Below are 13,389 nucleotides of genomic sequence, written 5' to 3' on the forward strand. Positions count from 1 at the left end.
TCATTTTAGAGAGGGGGAAACTGAGGCACAAATCAGGGAAGTGGCTTGCTCAGGCTTACACAGCAAGTCAGCAGTAGGGCAGGGAGCAAGACCCATGAGTCCAGTTTCCCAGTGCCTCTCACTAACACTGGATGACACAGCCTAAGGTTGTTTATTTCCATCCAGACTGTTTTTTAATTTGATTATTTATATCCCATTTAGCCTTTGACAGATCAAAGGCTCAGTGCAGGAGATGCAAAGCCAAGCTGTGCATGAAAATGAGCCGGATACATAATTAATTAACATAAAACAGTTTCATTAGGAGATGGTGTTACATGGCTGTTTGTCTTAAAAATTTAAACTGTGTAAAGAGAGCAAGGGAAAACACATCTTTGCTTTCAGCTTATTTTCAACGTGCATCATTCAAAGTGATGGCTGTAGCCTGGGAGCTATGGGGTGGGCACACCAGCAGCACCTCTGGCTGGCAGCATTGCAATCAACAGCAGGCACCCGCTGGGGGCACAGTGAAGCTGCCTCTGTGTGCCTCATTCTTAAAAGCAGAGGAAGGCCAAAGGGTAATAAATTTGCCTTCATCCCAATTGCTGCTGCTAGTGTGGCAGAATGTCTCTCCCAAGACAGGAGCTATGCAGCAGTGGGGGCTCAGGGCACCCCCCAGTCTGTACAGATCATGTTCCAGTCTAGTCCCCCATGTGGTAGTCTCAAAAGAACCCTTCTAAGGCACAGACAAAGAAAGGACAAGCCTGAAGAGACCCAGGGTTCCAGCCCAAGCTCTGCTGTGGACTCCCTGGGTGACTTTACAAAAGCCACTTTGGGTACGTCTACACAGCATGCTAAGCCTGGGTTCTGACTCAGGTTTGAGCCCAAGCCCCACACAAACCAGTTTGACTTCAGTCAGCAAGCACACAGGATCTCAGTCCTAGGACCCTCCTGGGGGGTGGTCCGAGCTTTGCAGAGACTGGGGGGGTCTAAGCCCTGTCATGTTGCCGTGTGGACACAGCTCAAAGCCTCAGGCCCAAGTCAGATGGTCTGTGTCATGCAGCATGGACTGGGAGTACGGCTGGTAGAGCCGGGTCACGGGTGCAGCAGCTGTCAATCCAGCTTTACAGTGGCGCATGGTTGCTCCAGCACAGGCTTGGAAACCCCAAGTGAACAGCCTGGCTCCCCCAGACACACCCCAGGGTCTCTTCCTCCTTCCCATCTGTACAACAATCATCCTTCCATGGTTCACCTTGTCTGTTGAGACAGGATGTTCCTTGGAACAGTGCCCATCTCTCAGCAGGTCTGTGCAGCCCCCAAAGCAAGGGGTCCCCATCTTAGCTGGGGCCTCTAATGGAATACAAATAACTAGGGTACCAGAGGTACGGCAAGTGCCTTCTCCGAGTGATGGGTCTAGAGCCACTCTCCAGATCAGACCTGAAAATGACCAAAGTCACAATACTTGGCACAAGCCCCACACTGCCCTCACCGTTGGGAGCTTGTTGAGACTGGCTATCCTGGGGCTGTACCAAATGGCCACCAGGGAGGGGCAGAGCCCATAGATTCAGACTAATCCAGTGGTACATGCAGCCTCCCCTCCACAGCCACATTCAAAACCAGAATGACAAACTGGAGTTGGCTCTTTCATGAGAGAAGAGGAATAAAAAAATAGCAGCCATAAGTTTGAGATGCTGCATCACTGTCCCATCACCCACTCCTGCGTCTATAACTGCATGCGATGGCTCCTATAGTTGATTATTAATCTGTTTTTAATTCTATTAAGAGATGGCTAGGAGAAAGAGTATCCATTTTAGATTAACAAGGTTTTTAGCACTTAATTATGTGAGGTGTCTTTGTAATTGAAAAGAGGAAGCACCATAAATATCCTCCGACTCAGCTCCTGGGGGTTTGAGGTGGTTGCTTTTTTATTTTTAATTCACAAGGCTAGGGAGCCATAAATATCAAGTATCTTGTAAGAAAAAATGACAAGAAAGAGAGGCTGCCCTGTGGATATTCTGATGTTGAATGCTCTTGAATTTACAAATATTCATTAACTAGGAGCTCCTAAGTTATTTCCACCAAAACAGAAAGTATGAGAAAGAGAGGTTATTTAAAAAAAACCACAAGAGTCTAGAGTAAATATTATCAGTAATTTTTATCTCTGCATGTCCCTAATTATTCCATAATTAGGAAAAGTGCATATCTGCATATGTAATTACTAACCTGTCAGTCTTATTGATTTTCATTCCTACCCCAGCCACCAGTTGAGAGACAGAGCTGGATTTTAGATGCTTTTATTCCCCCTAATATGAATATGCTGCAGGATATGGAAACAATTGGTGCTGAGGGATGGTATTAGGCTCTTGTTTGTGAGCCAATACCCTAGTGTGGTGCTCTGGGCTCTCCTGAAGGTGCCACTTCTCAGCTGAGATGTAAAATGTGAGTGCTGACCACTTGTGGTCATTCAACATCTCCACAGGGCTTTGCATAAGTGTCCAGGTGTGAACTCTGGTATTGTAGCCAAATTTCAAAGGGGGGGGGGGGGGGGAGAAAGATGCAACCTTCCTCCCAAAACTCCTAAGTACATTGCATCAGAATTGGGTCTCTCTTCATCTTGTCTAACCTTCTGCATAGCGTTAACAGACTTTGCTCCAAGGGTAAATGCAAAAAGTGGCCTGCATTGACAAAGTGAACCACAGACATACCTGCCAATAGATGAACAAGCTCCTACCCGCAAGGGAAGGATATTTTGTCCCTATTGCCTCATCAAACCCTCCAGCTTCCAAAGGAGGGTAGGGGAATGCAAGAGGAAAGGCCTTGGGAACCTGAGGTGTGACCCCACAGGCCCCCAGTAGCAGAGATGCCTGAAGTCCCAGGCCTGCCTTTTCAGTGTGGGGGAGGTCTGCAGTGGGAAACCACATGAGCTCTGAGATTCTCACAGCAGGAAATGTGGGATGTAGCCCTGACAGACTGGTGCTGACTTGGGATCAAGTACTGCCTCCCCGAGAGGTCTGAGTTCTCAGCGATGGGCACCTCCCTGGAGGGAAGACACCACACGGAGCAGGGTGGTGCATAAGGGGCAAGAGGTGTCATTTTCTGGGGCTCTTCTGTCAAGTTTCCTCTGCTGGGAGCTATCCCCACAAGAGGGGCAGAGAGCAAGCCCAGGTTTCCCCGTGTTGCTCTCCGTGCCTGGGAGGTAATTCTGTCAGACAGTAGGTAGGTAAAGGCAGGGCTGGATTTAGGGGCAGGCGAGCACTTGGGGTGCTGTTTTTGTTGTTCGTGACAAAAGGAAAAATAGACTGTTTGAACTAACATGTTTCGGGTATTCCGTACGTGCACTCGCCTCCTAGAACATTCTGGACCTTTGTAGAATCTTGTGGAACCTTCCAGAAGGACATTTTCCTCAAACCACCTAGAACGTTGTCAGAGAGGCCCTCGTGGGTATAGCAGGGGCGGGCGCCAGTCAGCAAGATATAAGAAAGAAGTGAGAGCCCCGCTGCCCTATTGTGAACCTTGTTTTAGCGTGTAATTGTGAAACTGGACTTGTGGTTTAAGACTTGAAGAGTGGAAGTAGCAACTAATAAAGGACATATTTAATGAGATGGCAGAGATCTCTCTCAAACCACATCTATGCACCAATAGAAAAGCAACTTCTTTTGCTGTGCTTAACACACAATGTTCGATGACTTGCTAAGACTGTGGAACAGAGACTTTTGCTCTCCCCAATACTGTCCATTTCCCCGCATAGAAATGGGCTCCAAATGCAATAAAAATGAGGTATTAAACAAATGGCGGGGGGTGCTGAAGATGCTCCTTACTTGGGTGCCACTTGGTCTCACGCCAGCCCTGGGTAAAGCATAGCACCACTGAAGAGCTCTTTAAGAAAGGGTGGTTGCTCTGAATCGTCAGAGAAGCAGCGCCCCGAGCAGAGGCTCTAACACTGCCAGCAGCTGCCACTTCCCTCAGCATGCAGGGGAAACGCTGCCCTCCAGCCTGAGAGAAGGTTGTTCCAATAGCCTCACCAAGTGAGCGCACCTGGGTTGAGATCTACTGCCATCTGCGGCGGGGCATCGCTCAGGATGCTGAAACCAGGGAGGAGTTGCACTGTTGAGGGGACAGATGGATGACAGGGTTTTGGGGTAGAGAGTACATTCTGACCAGTGGAAAAAAACAGGAAAAAAGCCATTTCCCCCCCCAAATTGCCAAGTGTGCAATACCAACTTCCCCTCCCTTGTTTGCTCCAAAGCAGCCGCCTCCTGCTCTGAGAAGGGTGATAACACCCATGGCCATCTACATTAGTGTTCCTACCCTTCTGACACCTGTGGGAAATGCTGAGGACACTCCCAGAGTCAGGCCCCCAGCCCAGGACCGCTGCAGCCCCTGCCTCCCTTCAAAACCACCAGAGTTTGACCAGAGAGAGAATTGCACAGGAACACAGCCTCCGGCTGGGAGAGGAGAGAGGAACAGTAGGGACCTTTCAGAGACTTCAGTGATCTAGGAACCATGTCTAAAATGTTTTCAGGTAGGATCAAAGGGCAGCCTTGTGGTTATGCATGGTCCTAGACCCAAGAGGGCTGGATTCCTTTCCCAACTCCCAGCATGACCTGGGAAGGTCACTTACTCTGGCTAATGATGCACACTTCAGCTGTTTAGAGTGCCAGGTCTTTGGAGCAAGGGACTGTTACCATGTGCATTTACTGTGAATAGCCAAATAGGGCCTTGAGCTCATGAAATCCCCCTTTACTACTAAAAACCAAACCCCCCAAACTTGTAAGCAAACCCCTAACCCTTCCTGCAGCTACGTCTGGATGCTTTATGTCCTTGTGTCAGAGCCCCCAGAGCAGGAGCAGTGCACTGACTGCACACTCATTGTAACTGCACAGCCTTGCATGGCTTATTGCCAGCTTAGCCTACCCAGAGCCTTTGGCACTGAAAGCCCAGGACTATTTATGGAGCCATCAGGATTTGCCAAGTACTTGTGACTTGGACCTGCTGCCAGTTCAAGAGAAGTAAAAGTGATGAAGCTCTTAATTCCAGAACAGGAGACCTCAGCAGGAAAGAGCTACTTAACATGTTGCTCACCCAAACCCACTGTACTGGAGTTTTGGGGGTTTAAAAAAAAAGGGATCTGGTAGCTTGGAGAGGCCACATTTACTTCCAGCAACCCTCCTGGATTGATGTCTGCCTCATGGCTGCCAGAGAGATGCCCAGCGCTGGCTCCTTGGCACCCTTGGAGGAGGGGAAGTGGTCTATTCTCTAGCTCTGTCCCTTCATCTGACCGTGCATCAAACAGCCAGATGTGCGGGAGCCATCCTAGGGCTAGCGCACAGCAGCAGAAGCAGAGTCACTGAGTGAAACACTGCTGGGGCCGGGGCCCTGGTTCAGGAGACTTGGGCAGACCCCAGTAAGTGAAAGCTGCCATTGGAGGATTGTTCTGCAGCCCATGAGGCACAAGCAGGAAGGGAGGCTCTCAGGTCAGTTCCTTTGGGACAGGCAACGACACAGCAAAACCACTGCCAGAGTTGGCCCTAGCTCCCCACCATGCCTGTGGGCAGCCTCAGCAGAAGAGCTGAAGACAAAGTTAACCCCAGAGGCAGGAGATGATCCAAGGCTGGAAGCAAGACAAATTCAGGCTGGGAGAAGGCATACATGTTTTGACAGGGAGAGTCATTAATATTTGGAACAAGTTACCCAGGCTCGTGGTGGATTCAGTCACTGATCATTTTTAAATCGAGAGTGGACACTTTTCTGAAAGATCTGCTGGCAGAATTATTGTGGGGACAGTCTAGCCTGTGCTATGCAGGGGGTCAGACAAGACAATCAGAGTGGTTCCTTCTGGCCTTGGGAATCTACAGCTCCCTAACCCTGCTGTGCCAGCTCTGGGGAGAAGCAGAGAGCTGCTATCCCCAGCCCCTTCAGGCACCTTTCTCCAGCTCCATACTGAAACACCAAGACACCATAAGCCCTTTTGCCTTCTGCTGATCCCAAGAGCTGCAAGACAGGCTGCCCCAAGCCCCCACATCTGCCCTGCAAGGATCTCCCTGAGATCTCACTTCGCAGCTTCTATGTCTGCACTGCAACCAGACACATGCCTGCTGATGTGGGGTCACAGACCATTTAATTGGCTCCACTCTGAACATCTGGGCTGCATTGCACCTTGCAGGGTCCTAGAGCCCATGCTGCAGCCCAAGCAGAAAGGACTACACCACAATTAAACAGCCTCTTAGCCTGAGCCCATGTCAGCTGGCACGGGCCAGCAACAGGCTTTTAATTGCAGTGTAGACATGCCCTTGCTGACAGCCTCAGCGGGTCAGTAGGAGGGGAATCTCCTGTATCCTCAAAGCTGCCTCAAGCCCTGACCCCTCCAAACTCACTCCCTCCAGCTCCCTGCTAACAGCTGCCTCATGGGTACTACCACCCTAAGCTAGAGGTGAATCACTGATTTCGACCTAGAGATGACCAGTGAGGAGACAGTAGAGTGCAGGGACAGGAGCCCTCTTCTCAGGGCTGCATGTGAATCCTACTCTTCTCTCAGAGTCTACACTGGACAAAGGCCCCAGCCGTACTGCTAGGGAAGGGAGTGTCTCCCTTATGTTTGTTACAGACCCTGCTGGCTCTTTCCTGGAGAATTAGGCTGGTTATCCTTGGTATTTTACCAACCTAGAATTCCCTTGGAGCTTCAAAAAAAAAAAAATTCTACAACAACCAAGTTCTGTTAAACAGCCGCTGAACTCCACTTCAGAGGTGGTTGCATTGGGGTGCTGAGTCAACCCTGCACCCAGGCGGGACGATGACTGTTACCTCCAGACCAGCTGCCCTGTTCACATTTCTCACCAGCCTTTTTGGACTCATGGTTTCCCTTCTTTCCGTTTAGAAGCAAACCAGGGCAGCAGGAGGAGCTGCAGTTCTCAGCCATAAAGCCAGCCTGGAAAGGAAGCGACAGATCCTGACATGCATAATGTGCAGCAGCAACAGCTGCCACTCTGCACTGGTGCCTGGACTCCATGCAGGTGCCAGAGGAGCCAGCCTAGGGGTGACAGTCTCACTCCTCCAACAGCCCGGTTAGCGTTTAGGGGATGGTAAATTGGCACAGAGCGAGCACCGCTGCCTGACCTGGTAAATCCCCCAGTCACTGGTGGGTGGGAGGTGCGGAGGGGCAGTTGGGCTTTCTGCTCCTGCCTCTCCACTGAGCATTGCTCCTTCCAACTGTTGACAATGTTGGTTGTTAAAGTTTATAAAGGCCCCTCACTGTTCCTGGTCTTTGATGAGCAATGGCATTTGGAGACAGAAGCCAGCCAGAAGCTTCTTACCAGGCTAAAGGTTTCCCCTCGCTCCTCCTGCCTGCCAGTGGTGTCTGACTGGTATGAAGTTCACCGAAGCACACAGCAGTGCTGGCCAGGCTGGAGAGTGAGTGGTGCTGCACACTGAGCCAGGCCAGTGGCATGGGAGGGGAGCCCTCAGGGGGAGCCAGGGGCAGGGGTTGCACTGTGGCACGGTGCAGTGAAGCAGGACACTGAGAGGGGAGAGAGAGTTCCAGACAGCCCTAAGGGCTGGTCTTGGCTGTGGAGTAGTGGGGCTGGAGTACAGGCCAGGCTCTGTGCAGCTGGCCTAGGTCTTGGAGGAGCCTGTGGTTAGAACTATAGCGAGGGACTGCCAGCCAAGAGGGTCTGACCCCAGCTCCCCACAGATGTGCCCAGCTGAGGACACTCCCTTTGGAGCAGCTGGTAAAGCAGTGGTCTTCAGCCCAGGAAGATTCTGCTCAGATGCCCAACCCTGGGTGAGATCTGGTGCCTGGGCCAGAAGGTCAAAGGCAGCCCTTGGCACGAGTCTGCATGTCATGGGGCAGGAGGGGCCTCTGCAGTGACTACATTGACAGATGTGACAGGCTCCCACGTGAGATGCCAAGCACGCCTTCATGAAAGAGAACATTAGGGTTGAGTGGAGATTGCACCAAACACAGCCCTCCCCTGCCACCAGCACTCACAACAGCAGGTACAAGCAATAAAAAACAATAGGGGATGCCTTCCTGTTGCAAGGACAAAGGACTCCTCAGTTCCAACTGTCAGTCTGGCATAATGCCCCACGGGGCTGCCCTGCCCCCCAGAATCCAAAGCAGGAGAGGCTGCACATGAACACGAGTCTGATGTTGAGGGAGGGAAGGCGTGCAGCAAATGCACTAAGCAGTTGTGCATTTTCCCTTCCCTATCATCCAAGCAGTTTATTTCTTCTCAGGTTGTTCATTTGATATTTTGACAATCCGGAGCATTTGGCAACCAATTCGACTTCCCCACGGCTCACAGCCGAGCCTGTAATTGCTGAGCATCTGCTCAAAGGATTCAGACAAGGAAATGACTGATAACCAAACAGCTGAAAAGCAAGCATGGAATATTGGAAAGGACGTTGATCGATACAAAAAGGACCCCAGCAGGCAGAGAGAATACACTGGAGCCAGGGAAGTGCTTTGCCAGCCTTTATGTATACTAAGCGTTTCTATTAAATCTCAACGCTCTGGAGATAAAAATACAGCCTTAGAATATTACAGGGTTTGGAGGTATTTATAATTGTCAGGAACTGAGAAAATACAGATATTCCTAAGTAAATGCTATCATTTACAGGGAACAATTTCATCCATTTCTCAACATGAAATATTTATAGGCATGTATGTGTCTTCTACAAGCGTCTCCCTATTCATCTGCAAAAATAGAAAGTCATGAGCACTTTAATAGCTTCCTTCTAATTCATAAAGCTGTTTGGACAAATTGTTTTCCACTGTAACACGTTCAGTCTGTGTAATGGTACATTTATAGAGTTCCTTCTCCCCACCCCCCCCAAAGGACCCCAGTGCAACATGCAAACTGTACCAAGTGGTGCTTCTTCCACTATTGAAATGCAGCCACCTCTGAGGTACAACAGAGCAGGTAACTGCATGCAGGAACACTATGCTACATTTTAAGCAGGAAGTAAAGAACAGTACCCAGCTGAAATTATCCAAGATGGAATAAAACTATTGTCAAGTTGTGGAGAAACTCTTCCTGGATACTATTGCACTAAGAAAATCCCACAGACATATCTAGTAAAGATGGAGTAGGATAGTCTAGTAGTTAGGAGCTAGTATGGGGCTTGGAAGAACTGGGTTTAAACGCCCTGTCCTGCCTCAGACTCGCTAACCTTGGCAAGTCACTTATGCTCATTTCACAGAGAGGAAACTGAGGCACAGGGAGACTAATAGCACTTCCCTACTTCCCAGGGCTGTAGGAGGGTAAATGCAGTAGATTGAGGAACTCATGGAATACCATGCGGCAGACCCTACAAGTTTATGACAAATGGAGCATGAAGTTCACAGGATCGTGGCTCTGCTTTTGTTTACTTCCTTCTTTGTGCATCAGCAGCAGCAATGACCTCCACCCCACACTGGGAGCAAAGTCTGGTAAGAACCCAACCTGTCTGGCTGGCAGCTCTAGACACCCAAGTCCTCCAACTAACCAGACACCAAAGCTGTAGCTAGGCCCCCCATTTCTAGAGCCAAGGTGGAGGGGTCAGTGCCCCTGGCCCATTCCGCCCTGGGCCTCTATCACAAGGTGTTCGGAGATGGGCATCTCCTATCAGAAGGGGCCAGCCCTCAGAGTACCAATGTTTGACCATTATGCACCTGGAGCAAATTCAGATGCTCTAGAAGTAAAAGGCTCCTCCTTATAGTCCATTCCCAGCCCCCTGAGCCCATCCAGGCCACTTGTGCAATACACTCTGTGCCTCCCTGGCATGGCTATGACCCCACTGGGCATATGCGGTAGAGTATTGGATGAAGGCCAGCTAAGCACCTCATGGAGTGCAGGAAGAAAGGATTAATGTATTACCGCACTAGGAAAGAAGTCCCCTCCAAGCCAACAAGAAACCCAATGGTAGTGGAACCAGACAAAGCTTGAGGGGGGAAGGAAGTGGAGGGGGAAAGGTCACACCATGAATTAAGCTCTTAATCTCAATTAAGCACATTACAGATCCGCTCATCAACAAAAATCTAATTATGTGTGAGGCCAATCTTAATTGCTTGTCCTTGACATGAATAATGCACCACATAAGCCTATTACCCAGTGTAAGCCTATTATTGTTATTATCACACTCACTGTCAAAAGTATAAAAGTAAAGACAGTCAAACGGGGGGAATAATGTTACACAATTAGCAGCAAAATGCCAGACAAACAAGCTCATTAATTCTTAGCACAAGTGAGCGCTGTCAATGATTGTTAGATGTACATTTGGGGGCTGGGCAGGGGGTGAACCCCCTTCACAAACACAGGGATCCAATTCTCATCCACTCCTGGCATAGTTCTACAACACATTCACTCTGCTGTTGAAAGAAGCCCAGGGCGGTTTGGGGCTTGGGTCTAGTCTCACACCAGCCAGCCCATGCTGTGAGCTGCTTTATTAGAACAGAGTGGAGAGAGGTTATGGCTTTCCTGGCTGGGGGTGATTTGGATGCAAACCTCCCCAGCCACTAACAGGGCATGAGGGTACTTTCTAGCATTATCATTGCAAGAAGGAACTTGGGGAGCAAGGGAAGAACACTGACTATCAGCATGCAAGAAAAAGCCATTTGCTTTCTGATGTCAAAGGAGCATAAGGGGTTCCCCTGGTTGCATTTGTCACCTGCCTTAAAATATTCCCCCTTATGAGCCCTGTCAGGGGGGATGTTTGTACTCACCCCTAGAACACTCCCTCATGGCTGGGCACAGTATAGCAGGCTCTCCTTTCTAGCACCCGCAGCCAAGAGTCACTGCAGTCCCATAGTGGTCACCTCTTCTTGTAATTCAGCCCTCCAGAGAGGTCATGCTTAGTCATCCCTCCCCACCAGCATGACAAAGGTCAGCAAGAGAGTCCATTCCCTCCATGCAAGCTTACACCCTCAGTTCTGGGACCAATGGTCCATGCACTTTTTCCTCAGGACTCCCAGTTATCCCCTTCTCAGGTACTCCTTGCCACTTACCAGGATCTGGCAGGGAAGCCAGGCCCACCTGCTACACAGGGCTCCACTCCAGTGACCCTAGGACAGGTTGTCAACATTCAGTCCACCAGAATCCTGCCTACCAAGCCTTTTCCTCTAGACTTCCAGCACATCTTCACACCTTGCTATCAGGAGAGTAATCACACAACTCCCTCCCACTCCCAGCTTCTTCTGCTCCAAACGTCCTCTATTTATAGCACTCCCAGCCCCTCCCCAGCTGGGCTGCATCTTTAATTAGGCTTGGCTCACCCTCCAGATGCAACCAGGGGGGTTAATTGGCCTCTCTGGCCTGCATTATTCCTTCACCCCCTGTGAAAGTAAAGTGTTGCTCAGCAGGAAAGAGCTGTGGAACAGCTTGTGGGACCAAAGTCCATGGGGCATGGCGCTTTTCTCCATCCCAGAGAGGTACCACAGCTCCTGCATAAACCAGCCTCTTTGTCCTAAACTTCGGACAAAGGCAGGTGTTAACTAGCCCTACTGATCTCCAGGAAGTGATGCCAAACTTTCACCAGCTGAGGATCTGGCCAGTTGCACTGGGTTGGACCCATGGCCTTGATGTCATAATGTGCCATCCCCAGTGTGTGATGGTCAGGAGAAGGAGTGGACTGGCCTGGGTTTGGTTACTTCCCCAAGATAACCAGTTCTCTAACTGCCTAACTTCTACAATAACCCACCCTCACAGTGACTGCACTTGTCCCTTGGCAAGAGGTAGGGGCCTCCCATCACACCCCCCACCCACCTCCTGTGCATTGCCTAGGAGCTCATGCACTCGCTCTCTCTGAATGACAGCATGGGAGAGAGAGAGAACTGGATAGTTGCCCCGTCCCTTCCCCATGCTGATGCTGCAGTCGCCCTGGTGCACATCGTATGTCACTATCTGTTTGAGCCTCCCACTGACTTTGGGGAAATGAGCAAAGCCCCAAAGTGGGTAGCTCGTATCTGAGCCAGCTGGCTCCGAATCCCCCTTGTAAGGATATTCTGTAGAGCAGCAATAATGAGCAGGTGTTTCAGGATGCCGCAACTCCCTTTGACATGGGAGCTGTCAACAGCAGAAGGGCGGAATGAGACTGGCTAACCCCAGCAGGGAAGCAGGAATAACATGGAACAAAGCCACTGTCCAACCCTCACCCCTCCTCCTCACACCACTGTCAGGCTGCTGCGGTCCAAAGGCGGCTTTTCATCTGCATGGCGGCAGACAAACTGCCCAGGTGCCTGAGTCTGTCACTGCTGGAGAATGCCCACGAGGGATTGCAACACAGCCGCTAACACGTACATGGGCCCCAGCTCAGCCAGCCTGGCTACAAGAGTGCATGTGTTAAAGGCATGGAGAAAACGCTGCTAACTTTCCATCCTCCTGAGAGCAAGGGACTGGTGACACTTGCTAGGTCGGACCCATAGCTCTGCCAAGGCACCCCAGCCCGGCCCAGCAGCCCTCTGTTAATCCAGCTCTGGGCACTGGTGCCTCTTTCAGGGCTGCTCAGCCTTGAGCTCTTTTACTAATCCAGACATATGGCCCCTCCACAATTCTACTTGCACCGCCTTGGGCTAGTCAAGTCATGGGACCCTCCGCAAAGCAGCACCCCAGCGGCCCTCACCTCGCACACCTCTTTTGCTGCCCTTCAGTCCTGACTAAACAAGCCCTGGTAGCACAGATCTGGGCCCCATCCCGCCACGCTGTCAGTGCCCCTCAATCCAGACCCACAGCCCCCACAGTCCAGCCTTGGCCACAACACCTGCAGCAATGCCAGTGCTAACACCAATCTGTCTCCTAGCATGGGGGCTTGGTAGGCTAAGCAGCTGGGTGAGAAAGGAGACCCCGGCAGCATGGGACAGCTATTGATTGCATGCTGGGGGAGCGCTGGGCAAGTGAGTTACATGCCTCCCTTCGACACTGTCAGAGGCTGGGTTTCGGGAGTATCCCACAAAGACCCAAGTGGTCTCTTGGGCTCACCCAGTTCCTAGTGCTGCGGGAGCTGCCCCCAACTCACATACAGCATCTGCTCTGCCAGCCTTTCTCGGCAGCATTCCCCTTCCCCCTGCCACCTCCCTCTCAGCAGCACGGGGCGGAAAGAGCTGGTGTGGGCATGCAGCCGAGGGCTGATGCACGCAGCTCTGCCAGATGAGAAGCATTCACCTGGGCTGATGCAGCAGTGGTCCAGGTAGTGGGGTCCAATAGCTATTCGCATTTGCTCTGCACACCGAGATAAAGGGGAATCGATCATCATGACAGAGGGTCATTAGCCATCCCGCAGCTGCTGTGCAACCCAGGTAGGGCTGGCTCTGCAAATCAGTCATCTTGTTAGCATCACCGTGCTCCTGGGGAAAGCCAGCCCAAGGAAGCAGAGCCCTGAGCCCAGGGCTGCCAAGACAGTGTCAAGCCAGCCCCCTCCACCTCCTTACCTGTGAGTTGACCC

General features: G+C 51.0%; 1 long non-coding RNA gene across 2 annotated transcripts in view; it reads right to left on the reverse strand.

The window, feature by feature from the left end:
* Positions 1-13,389, reverse strand: part of LOC122457193 — a 117,547-nt gene that overhangs the window by 90,768 nt on the left and 13,390 nt on the right. Inside the window, exon 1 of one of the 2 annotated variants that reach the window (XR_006276600.1) lies at positions 10,676-11,122. This is a non-coding gene — a long non-coding RNA (uncharacterized LOC122457193). Of the gene's footprint in view, positions 1-10,675; positions 11,123-13,389 lie in introns of those variants that run through there. The other variant, XR_006276599.1, reaches the window with a different exon arrangement.

Source organism: Dermochelys coriacea, chromosome 22 (assembly GCF_009764565.3).
Source record: "Dermochelys coriacea isolate rDerCor1 chromosome 22, rDerCor1.pri.v4, whole genome shotgun sequence".
NCBI lineage: Eukaryota > Metazoa > Chordata > Testudines > Dermochelyidae > Dermochelys > Dermochelys coriacea.